The 12,371-nt window shown below is 35.9% G+C and overlaps 4 non-coding genes across 4 annotated transcripts; all 4 read left to right on the forward strand.

The window, feature by feature from the left end:
• The first annotated feature begins 927 nt into the window (after positions 1 to 927).
• TRNAI-AAU (transfer RNA isoleucine (anticodon AAU)) lies at positions 928 to 1,001 on the forward strand. Its single transcript has one exon. It is a non-coding gene; the product is annotated as a tRNA-Ile (tRNA).
• Positions 1,002 to 4,455: 3,454 nt separating this feature from the next.
• Positions 4,456 to 4,529, forward strand: TRNAI-AAU (transfer RNA isoleucine (anticodon AAU)). The gene has a single exon. It is a non-coding gene; the product is annotated as a tRNA-Ile (tRNA).
• Positions 4,530 to 8,865: 4,336 nt separating this feature from the next.
• TRNAI-AAU (transfer RNA isoleucine (anticodon AAU)) lies at positions 8,866 to 8,939 on the forward strand. Its single transcript has one exon. It is a non-coding gene; the product is annotated as a tRNA-Ile (tRNA).
• A 2,572-nt stretch (positions 8,940 to 11,511) lies between these two features.
• On the forward strand, positions 11,512 to 11,585 carry TRNAI-AAU (transfer RNA isoleucine (anticodon AAU)). The gene has a single exon. It is a non-coding gene; the product is annotated as a tRNA-Ile (tRNA).
• Positions 11,586 to 12,371: the final 786 nt, after the last annotated feature.

Below are 12,371 nucleotides of genomic sequence, written 5' to 3' on the forward strand. Positions count from 1 at the left end.
TTAGGTACATTTGGCATTTTTGAGTTTGCTGATGCTTTTATGTTTGGCCGGTTAGCTCAGTTGGTTAGAGCGTGGTGCTAATAACGCCAAGGTCATGTTTTCGATCCCCATACGGGCAATGTGCTTTTTCTTGTTGTCCTACAAGAAATGCCAAGAAGGGATTTTATCCAGCGGCAAAGTGCATGAAGTGTGGGATGAATGCATTGGCTACAGTAAGCAGCCCTTGAAACTTGCTAGAGAACATCATAGACACATACAAAACAGAGAATTTTTAAATCCATGTTAGGAATAAACAAAAATGTCATCCTTTGGCTGATGCAGCATTTCTCTATATGGCATACATAGAAAACTTTTTCTCAAATATAGCAATATGGCAAATCTAAGAAATGCTAAGGCAAATTAATCAAACAGGACATTTTTTTGGTGATTGAATCTACTATGGGGGACTAAGTTTTAAGAAGAGAAGAAGAACAGACCTTTACTCTCATTAGTGCACACTGAAGAAGAAAATTCTTAAAACCAGAATATCTTAAAACCATAGCACAAGTGATGGATCACTGCATTCTTATTGCAACTTTTCCTATTTCCAAATGTATGATAAACATCTCTCCAGTTGAAAACTGATTTGAAACAGTTTCAAAATTAGTTTGGAGTAAAGAAACCACTGAAGATGATGGGATTTATGCAAAGTTTAAATATAGATAAGCTATCCTAAAATTCAACTTTAAGGAAATTGAACAAAGTTAGGTCCCACCAGGATTTGAAATCAGATTACTGGATTCAAAGTCCAAAGTGCTTACAATTACACCATGGAACCCATTATTAGAGAATCTTCCTCTACTCAATATTGCTGATCTTTGAAATACTGAATGTTCTCCTGTTTTAGGTACATTTGGCATTTTTGTGTTTGCTGATGCTTTTATGTTTGGCCGGTTAGCTCAGTTGGTTAGAGCGTGGTGCTAATAACGCCAAGGTCATGGGTTCGATCCCCATACGGGCCTTGTGCTTTTTCTTGTTGTCCTACAAGAAATGCCAAGAAGGGATTTTATCCAGCGGCAAAGTGCATGAAGTGTGGGATGAATGCATTGGCTACAGTAAGCAGCCCTTGAAACTTGCTAGAGAACATCATAGACACATACAAAACAGAGAATTTTTAAATCCATGTTAGGAATAAACAAAAATGTCATCCTTTGGCTGATGCAGCATTTCTCTATATGGCATACATAGAAAACTTTTTCTCAAATATAGCAATATGGCAAATCTAAGAAATGCTAAGGCAAATTAATCAAACAGGACATTTTTTTGGTGATTGAATCTACTATGGGGGACTAAGTTTTAAGAAGAGAAGAAGAACAGACCTTTACTCTCATTAGTGCACACTGAAGAAGAAAATTCTTAAAACCAGAATATCTTAAAACCATAGCACAAGTGATGGATCACTGCATTCTTATTGCAACTTTTCCTATTTCCAAATGTTTGATAAACATCTCTCCAGTTGAAAACTGATTTGAAACAGTTTCAAAATTAGTTTGGAGTAAAGAAACCACTGAAGATGATGGGATTTATGCAAAGTTTAAATATAGATAAGCTATCCTAAAATTCAACTTTAAGGAAATTGAACAAAGTTAGGTCCCACCAAGATTTGAAATCAGATTACTGGATTCAAAGTCCAAAGTGCTCACCATTACACCATGGAACCCATTGTTCGAGAGTCTTCCTCTACTCAATATTGCTGATCTTTGAAATACTGAATGTTCTCCTGTTTTAGGTACATTTGGCATTTTTGAGTTTGCTGTTGCTTTTATGTTTGGCCGGTTAGCTCAGTTTGTTAGAGCGTGGTGCTAATAAAGCCAAGGTCATGTGTTCGATCCCCATACGGGCAATGTGCTTTTTCTTGTTGTCCTACAAGAAATGCCAAGAAGGGATTTTATCCAGCGGCAAAGTGCATGAAGTGTGGGATGAATGCATTGGCTACAGTAAGCAGCCCTTGAAACTTGCTAGAGAACATCATAGACACATACAAAACAGAGAATTTTTAAATCCATGTTAGGAATAAACAAAAATGTCATCCTTTGGCTGATGCAGCATTTCTCTATATGGCATACATAGAAAACTTTTTCTCAAATATAGCAATATGGCAAATCTAAGAAATGCTAAGGCAAATTAATCAAACAGGACATTTTTTTGGTGATTGAATCTACTATGGGGGACTAAGTTTTAAGAAGAGAAGAAGAACAGACCTTTACTCTCATTAGTGCACACTGAAGAAGAAAATTCTTAAAACCAGAATATCTTAAAACCATAGCACAAGTGATGGATCACTGCATTCTTATTGCAACTTTTCCTATTTTCAAATGTTTGACAAACATCTCTCCAGTTGAAAACTGATTTGAAACAGCTTCAAAATTAGTTTGGAGTAAAGAAACCACTGAAGATGATGGGATTTATACAAAGTTTAAATATAGATAAGCTATCCTAAAATTCAACTTTAAGGAAATTGAACAAAGTTAGGTCCCACCAAGATTTGATATCAGATTACTGGATTCAAAGTCCAAAGTGCTCACCATTACACCATGGAACCCATTGTTCTAGAGTCTTCCTCTACTCAATATTGCTGATCTTTGAAATACTGAATGTTCTCCTGTTTTAGGTACATTTGGCATTTTTGAGTTTGCTGATGCTTTTATGTTTGGCCGGTTAGCTCAGTTGGTTAGAGCGTGGTGCTAGTAACACCAAGGTCATGTTTTCGATCCCCATACGGGCAATGTGCTTTTTCTTGTTGTCCTACAAGAAATGCCAAGAAGGGATTTTATCCAGCGGCAAAGTGCATGAAGTGTGGGATGAATGCATTGGCTACAGTAAGCATCCCTTGAAACTTGCTAGAGAACATCATAGACACATACAAAACAGAGAATTTTTAAATCCATGTTAGGAATAAACAAAAATGTCATCCTTTGGCTGATGCAGCATTTCCCTATATGGCATACATAGAAAACTTTTTCTCAAATATAGCAATATGGCAAATCTAAGAAATGCTAAGGCAAATTAATCAATCAGGACATTTTTTTGGTGATTGAATCTACTATGGGGGACTATGTTTTAAGAAGAGAAGAAGAACAGACCTTTACTCTCATTAGTGCACACTGAAGAAGAAAATTCTTAAAACCAGAATATCTTAAAACCATAGTACAAGTGATGGATCACTGCATTCTTATTGCAACTTTTCCTATTTCCAAATGTTTGATAAACATCTCTCCAGTTGAAAACTGATTTGAAACAGTTTCAAAATTAGTTTGGAGTAAAGAAACCACTGAAGATGATGGGATTTATGCAAAGTTTAAATATTGATAAGCTATCCTAAAATTCAACTTTAAGGAAATTGAACAAAGTTAGGTCCCACCAAGATTTGAAATCAGATTACTGGATTCAAAGTCCAAAGTGCTCACCATTACACCATGGAACCCATTGTTCGAGAGTCTTCCTCTACTCAATATTGCTGATCTTTGAAATACTGAATGTTCTCCTGTTTTAGGTACATTTGGCATTTTTGAGTTTGCTGATGCTTTTATGTTTGGCCAGTTAGCTCAGTTGGTTAGAGCGTGGTGCTAGTAATGCCAAGGTCATGTTTTCGATCCCCATACGGGCAATGTGCTTTTTCTTGTTGTCCTACAAGAAATGCGAAGAAGGGATTTTATCCAGCGGCAAAGTGCATGAAGTGTGGGATGAATGCATTGGCTACAGTAAGCATCCCTTGAAACTTGCTAGAGAACATCATAGACACATACAAAACAGAGAATTTTTAAATCCATGTTAGGAATAAACAAAAATGTCATCCTTTGGCTGATGCAGCATTTCTCTATATGGCATACATAGAAAACTTTTTCTCAAATATAGCAATATGGCAAATCTAAAAAATGCTAAGGCTAATTAATCAATCAGGACATTTATTTGGTGATTGAATCTACTATGGGGGACTAAGTTTTAAGAAGAGAAGAAGAACAGACCTTTACTCTCATTAGTGCACACTGAAGAAGAAAATTCTTAAAACCAGAATATCTTAAAACCATAGCACAAGTGATGGATCACTGCATTCTTATTGCAACTTTTCCTATTTTCAAATGTTTGACAAACATCTCTCCAGTTGAAAACTGATTTGAAACAGCTTCAAAATTAGTTTGGAGTAAAGAAACCACTGAAGATGATGGGATTTATACAAAGTTTAAATATAGATAAGCTATCCTAAAATTCAACTTTAAGGAAATTGAACAAAGTTAGGTCCCACCAAGATTTGATATCAGATTACTGGATTCAAAGTCCAAAGTGCTCACCATTACACCATGGAACCCATTGTTCTAGAGTCTTCCTCTACTCAATATTGCTGATCTTTGAAATACTGAATGTTCTCCTGTTTTAGGTACATTTGGCATTTTTGTGTTTGCTGATGCTTTTATGTTTGGCCGGTTAGCTCAGTTGGTTAGAGCGTGGTGCTAATAACGCCAAGGTCATGTGTTCGATCCCCATACGGGCCATGTGCTTTTTCTTGTTGTCCTACAAGAAATGCCAAGAAGGGATTTTATCCAGCGGCAAAGTGCATGAAGTGTGGGATGAATGCATTGGCTACAGTTAGCAGCCCTTGAAACTTGCTAGAGAACATCATAGACACATACAAAACAGAGAATTTTTAAATCCATGTTAGCAATAAACAAAAATGTCATCCTTTGGCTGATGCAGCATTTCTCTATATGGCATACATAGAAAACTTTTTCTCAAATATAGCAATATGGCAAATCTAAGAAATGCTAAGGCTAATTAATCAATCAGGACATTTATTTGGTGATTGAATCTACTATGGGGGACTAAGTTTTAAGAAGAGAAGAAGAACAGACCTTTACTCTCATTCGTGCACACTGAAGAAGAAAATTCTTAAAACCAGAATATCTTAAAACCATAGCACAAGTGATGGATCACTGCATTCTTATTGCAACTTTTCCTTATTTCAAATGTTTGACAAACATCTCTCCAGTTGAAAACTGATTTGAAACAGCTTCAAAATTAGTTTGGAGTAAAGAAACCACTGAAGATGATGGGATTTATACAAAGTTTAAATATAGATAAGCTATCCTAAAATTCAACTTTAAGGAAATTGAACAAAGTTAGGTCCCACCAAGATTTGAAATCAGATTACTGGATTCAAAGTTCAAAGGGCTCACCATTACACCATGGAACCCATTATTCGAGAGTCTTCCTCTACTCAATATTGCTGATCTTTGAAATACTGAATGTTCTCCTGTTTTAGGTACATTTGGCATTTTTGTGTTAGCTTATGCTTTTATGTTTGGCTGGTTAGCTCAGTTGGTTAGAGCGTGGTGCTAATAACGCCAAGGTCATGTGTTCGATCCCCATACAGGCAATGTGCTTTTTCTTGTTGTCCTACAAGAAATGCCAAGAAGGGATTTTATCCAGCGGCAAAGTGCATGAAGTGTGGGATGAATGCATTGGCTACAGTAAGCAGCCCTTGAAACTTGCTAGAGAACATCATAGACACATACAAAACAGAGAATTTTTAAATCCATGTTAGGAATAAACAAAAATGTCATCCTTTGGCTGATGCAGCATTTCTCTATATGGCATACATAGAAAACTTTTTCTCAAATATAGCAATATGGCAAATCTAAGAAATGCTAAGGCAAATTAATCAATCAGGACATTTATTTGGTGATTGAATCTACTATGGGGGACTAAGTTTTAAGAAGAGAAGAAGAACAGACCTTTACTCTCATTAGTGCACACTGAAGAAGAAAATTCTTAAAACCAGAATATCTTAAAACCAAAGCACAAGTTATGGATCACTGTATTCTTATTGCAACTTTTCCTTATTTCAAATGTTTGACAAACATCTCTCCAGTTGAAAACTGATTTGAAACAGTTTCAAAATTAGTTTGGAGTAAAGAAACCACTGAAGATGATGGGATTTATACAAAGTTTAAATATAGATAAGCTATCCTAAAATTCAACTTTAAGGAAATTGAACAAAGTTAGGTCCCACCAAGATTTGATATCAGATTACTGGATTCAAAGTCCAAAGTGCTCACCATTACACCATGGAACCCATTGTTCTAGAGTCTTCCTCTACTCAATATTGCTGATCTTTGAAATACTGAATGTTCTCCTGTTTTAGGTACATTTGGCATTTTTGTGTTTGCTGATGCTTTTATGTTTGGCCGGTTAGCTCAGTTGGTTAGAGCGTGGTGCTAATAACGCCAAGGTCATTTGTTCGAACCCCATACGGGCCATGTGCTTTTTCTTGTAGTCCTACAATAAATGCCAAGAAGGGATTTTATCCAGCGGCATAGTGCATGAAGTCTGGGATGAATGCATTGGCTACAGTTAGCAGCCCTTGAAACTTGCTAGAGAACATCATAGACACATACAAAACAGAGAATTTTTAAATCCATGTTAGGAATAAAGAAAAATGTCATGCTTTGGCTGATGCAGCATTTCTCTATATGGCATACATAGAAAACTTTTTCTCAAATATAGCAATATGGCAAATCTAAGAAATGCTATGGCAAATTAATCAATCAGGACATTTATTTGGTGATTGAATCTACTATGGGGGACTAAGTTTTAAGAAGAGTAGAAGAACAGACCTTTACTCTCATTAGTGCACACTGAAGAAGAAAATTCTTAAAACCAGAATATCTTAAAACCATAGCACAAGTGATGGATCACTGCATTCTTATTGCAACTTTTCCTATTTTCAAATGTTTGACAAACATCTCTCCAGTTGAAAACTGATTTGAAACAGTTTCAAAATTAGTTTGGAGTAAAGAAACCACTGAAGATGATGGGATTTATACAAAGTTTAAATATAGATAAGCTATCCTAAAATTCAACTTTAAGGAAATTGAACAAAGTTAGGTCCCACCAAGATTTGATATCAGATTACTGGATTCAAAGTCCAAAGTGCTCACCATTACACCATGGAACCCATTGTTCTAGAGTCTTCCTCTACTCAATATTGCTGATCTTTGAAATACTGAATGTTCTCCTGTTTTAGGTACATTTGGCATTTTTGAGTTTGCTGATGCTTTTATGTTTGGCCGGTTAGCTCAGTTGGTTAGAGCGTGGTGCTAATAACGCCAAGGTCATGTTTTCGATCCCCATACGGGCAATGTGCTTTTTCTTGTTGTCCTACAAGAAATGCCAAGAAGGGATTTTATCCAGCGGCAAAGTGCATGAAGTGTGGGATGAATGCATTGGCTACAGTAAGCAGCCCTTGAAACTTGCTAGAGAACATCATAGACACATACAAAACAGAGAATTTTTAAATCCATGTTAGGAATAAACAAAAATGTCATCCTTTGGCTGATGCAGCATTTCTCTATATGGCATACATAGAAAACTTTTTCTCAAATATAGCAATATGGCAAATCTAAGAAATGCTAAGGCAAATTAATCAAACAGGACATTTTTTTGGTGACTGAATCTACTATGGGGGACTGAGTTTTAAGAAGAGAAGAAGAACAGACCTTTACTCTCATTAGTGCACAATGAAGAAGAAAATTCTTAAAACCAGAATATCTTAAAACCATAGCACAAGTGATGGATCACTGCATTCTTATTGCAACTTTTCCTATTTTCAAATGTTTGACAAACATCTCTCCAGTTGAAAACTGATTTGAAACAGCTTCAAATTTAGTTTGGAGTAGAGAAACCACTGAAGATGATGGGATTTATACAAAGTTTAAATATAGATAAGCTATCCTAAAATTCAACTTTAAGGAAATTGAACAAAGTTAGGTCCCACCAAGATTTGATATCAGATTACTGGATTCAAAGTCCAAAGTGCTCACCATTACACCATGGAACCCATTGTTCTAGAGTCTTCCTCTACTCAATATTGCTGATCTTTGAAATACTGAATGTTCTCCTGTTTTAGGTACATTTGGCATTTTTGAGTTTGCTGATGCTTTTATGTTTGGCCGGTTAGCTCAGTTGGTTAGAGCGTGGTGCTAATAACGCCAAGGTCATGTTTTCGATCCCCATACGGGCAATGTGCTTTTTCTTGTTGTCCTACAAGAAATGCCAAGAAGGGATTTTATCCAGCGGCAAAGTGCATGAAGTGTGGGATGAATGCATTGGCTACAGTAAGCAGCCCTTGAAACTTGCTAGAGAACATCATAGACACATACAAAACAGAGAATTTTTAAATCCATGTTAGGAATAAACAAAAATGTCATCCTTTGGCTGATGCAGCATTTCTCTATATGGCATACATAGAAAACTTTTTCTCAAATATAGCAATATGGCAAATCTAAGAAATGCTAAGGCAAATTAATCAAACAGGACATTTTTTTGGTGATTGAATCTACTATGGGGGACTAAGTTTTAAGAAGAGAAGAAGAACAGACCTTTACTCTCATTAGTGCACACTGAAGAAGAAAATTCTTAAAACCAGAATATCTTAAAACCATAGCACAAGTGATGGATCACTGCATTCTTATTGCAACTTTTCCTATTTCCAAATGTTTGATAAACATCTCTCCAGTTGAAAACTGATTTGAAACAGTTTCAAAATTAGTTTGGAGTAAAGAAACCACTGAAGATGATGGGATTTATGCAAAGTTTAAATATAGATAAGCTATCCTAAAATTCAACTTTAAGGAAATTGAACAAAGTTAGGTCCCACCAGGATTTGAAATCAGATTACTGGATTCAAAGTCCAAAGTGCTTACAATTACACCATGGAACCCATTATTAGAGAATCTTCCTCTACTCAATATTGCTGATCTTTGAAATACTGAATGTTCTCCTGTTTTAGGTACATTTGGCATTTTTGTGTTTGCTGATGCTTTTATGTTTGGCCGGTTAGCTCAGTTGGTTAGAGCGTGGTGCTAATAACGCCAAGGTCATGGGTTCGATCCCCATACGGGCCTTGTGCTTTTTCTTGTTGTCCTACAAGAAATGCCAAGAAGGGATTTTATCCAGCGGCAAAGTGCATGAAGTGTGGGATGAATGCATTGGCTACAGTAAGCATCCCTTGAAACTTGCTAGAGAACATCATAGACACATACAAAACAGAGAATTTTTAAATCCATGTTAGGAATAAACAAAAATGTCATCCTTTGGCTGATGCAGCATTTCTCTATATGGCATACATAGAAAACTTTTTCTCAAATATAGCAATATGGCAAATCTAAGAAATGCTAAGGCAAATTAATCAATCAGGACATTTTTTTGGTGATTGAATCTACTATGGGGGACTATGTTTTAAGAAGAGAAGAAGAACAGACCTTTACTCTCATTAGTGCACACTGAAGAAGAAAATTCTTAAAACCAGAATATCTTAAAACCATAGTACAAGTGATGGATCACTGCATTCTTATTGCAACTTTTCCTATTTCCAAATGTTTGATAAACATCTCTCCAGTTGAAAACTGATTTGAAACAGTTTCAAAATTAGTTTGGAGTAAAGAAACCACTGAAGATGATGGGATTTATGCAAAGTTTAAATATTGATAAGCTATCCTAAAATTCAACTTTAAGGAAATTGAACAAAGTTAGGTCCCACCAAGATTTGAAATCAGATTACTGGATTCAAAGTCCAAAGTGCTCACCATTACACCATGGAACCCATTGTTCTAGAGTCTTCCTCTACTCAATATTGCTGATCTTTGAAATACTGAATGTTCTCCTGTTTTAGGTACATTTGGCATTTTTGAGTTTGCTGATGCTTTTATGTTTGGCCGGTTAGCTCAGTTGGTTAGAGCGTGGTGCTAGTAACACCAAGGTCATGTTTTCGATCCCCATACGGGCAATGTGCTTTTTCTTGTTGTCCTACAAGAAATGCCAAGAAGGGATTTTATCCAGCGGCAAAGTGCATGAAGTGTGGGATGAATGCATTGGCTACAGTAAGCATCCCTTGAAACTTGCTAGAGAACATCATAGACACATACAAAACAGAGAATTTTTAAATCCATGTTAGGAATAAACAAAAATGTCATCCTTTGGCTGATGCAGCATTTCCCTATATGGCATACATAGAAAACTTTTTCTCAAATATAGCAATATGGCAAATCTAAGAAATGCTAAGGCAAATTAATCAATCAGGACATTTTTTTGGTGATTGAATCTACTATGGGGGACTATGTTTTAAGAAGAGAAGAAGAACAGACCTTTACTCTCATTAGTGCACACTGAAGAAGAAAATTCTTAAAACCAGAATATCTTAAAACCATAGTACAAGTGATGGATCACTGCATTCTTATTGCAACTTTTCCTATTTCCAAATGTTTGATAAACATCTCTCCAGTTGAAAACTGATTTGAAACAGTTTCAAAATTAGTTTGGAGTAAAGAAACCACTGAAGATGATGGGATTTATGCAAAGTTTAAATATTGATAAGCTATCCTAAAATTCAACTTTAAGGAAATTGAACAAAGTTAGGTCCCACCAAGATTTGAAATCAGATTACTGGATTCAAAGTCCAAAGTGCTCACCATTACACCATGGAACCCATTGTTCGAGAGTCTTCCTCTACTCAATATTGCTGATCTTTGAAATACTGAATGTTCTCCTGTTTTAGGTACATTTGGCATTTTTGAGTTTGCTGATGCTTTTATGTTTGGCCAGTTAGCTCAGTTGGTTAGAGCGTGGTGCTAGTAATGCCAAGGTCATGTTTTCGATCCCCATACGGGCAATGTGCTTTTTCTTGTTGTCCTACAAGAAATGCGAAGAAGGGATGTTATCCAGCGGCAAAGTGCATGAAGTGTGGGATGAATGCATTGGCTACAGTAAGCATCCCTTGAAACTTGCTAGAGAACATCATAGACACATACAAAACAGAGAATTTTTAAATCCATGTTAGGAATAAACAAAAATGTCATCCTTTGGCTGATGCAGCATTTCTCTATATGGCATACATAGAAAACTTTTTCTCAAATATAGCAATATGGCAAATCTAAAAAATGCTAAGGCTAATTAATCAATCAGGACATTTATTTGGTGATTGAATCTACTATGGGGGACTAAGTTTTAAGAAGAGAAGAAGAACAGACCTTTACTCTCATTAGTGCACACTGAAGAAGAAAATTCTTAAAACCAGAATATCTTAAAACCATAGCACAAGTGATGGATCACTGCATTCTTATTGCAACTTTTCCTATTTTCAAATGTTTGACAAACATCTCTCCAGTTGAAAACTGATTTGAAACAGCTTCAAAATTAGTTTGGAGTAAAGAAACCACTGAAGATGATGGGATTTATACAAAGTTTAAATATAGATAAGCTATCCTAAAATTCAACTTTAAGGAAATTGAACAAAGTTAGGTCCCACCAAGATTTGATATCAGATTACTGGATTCAAAGTCCAAAGTGCTCACCATTACACCATGGAACCCATTGTTCTAGAGTCTTCCTCTACTCAATATTGCTGATCTTTGAAATACTGAATGTTCTCCTGTTTTAGGTACATTTGGCATTTTTGTGTTTGCTGATGCTTTTATGTTTGGCCGGTTAGCTCAGTTGGTTAGAGCGTGGTGCTAATAACGCCAAGGTCATGTGTTCGATCCCCATACGGGCCATGTGCTTTTTCTTGTTGTCCTACAAGAAATGCCAAGAAGGGATTTTATCCAGCGGCAAAGTGCATGAAGTGTGGGATGAATGCATTGGCTACAGTTAGCAGCCCTTGAAACTTGCTAGAGAACATCATAGACACATACAAAACAGAGAATTTTTAAATCCATGTTAGCAATAAACAAAAATGTCATCCTTTGGCTGATGCAGCATTTCTCTATATGGCATACATAGAAAACTTTTTCTCAAATATAGCAATATGGCAAATCTAAGAAATGCTAAGGCTAATTAATCAATCAGGACATTTATTTGGTGATTGAATCTACTATGGGGGACTAAGTTTTAAGAAGAGAAGAAGAACAGACCTTTACTCTCATTCGTGCACACTGAAGAAGAAAATTCTTAAAACCAGAATATCTTAAAACCATAGCACAAGTGATGGATCACTGCATTCTTATTGCAACTTTTCCTTATTTCAAATGTTTGACAAACATCTCTCCAGTTGAAAACTGATTTGAAACAGCTTCAAAATTAGTTTGGAGTAAAGAAACCACTGAAGATGATGGGATTTATACAAAGTTTAAATATAGATAAGCTATCCTAAAATTCAACTTTAAGGAAATTGAACAAAGTTAGGTCCCACCAAGATTTGAAATCAGATTACTGGATTCAAAGTTCAAAGGGCTCACCATTACACCATGGAACCCATTATTCGAGAGTCTTCCTCTACTCAATATTGCTGATCTTTGAAATACTGAATGTTCTCCTGTTTTAGGTACATTTGGCATTTTTGT

The sequence above is a fragment of the Taudactylus pleione genome, unplaced genomic scaffold (genome assembly GCF_031769625.1).
Source record: "Taudactylus pleione unplaced genomic scaffold, aTauple2 ptg000085l, whole genome shotgun sequence".
NCBI classification, from domain to species: Eukaryota; Metazoa; Chordata; class Amphibia; order Anura; family Myobatrachidae; genus Taudactylus; species Taudactylus pleione.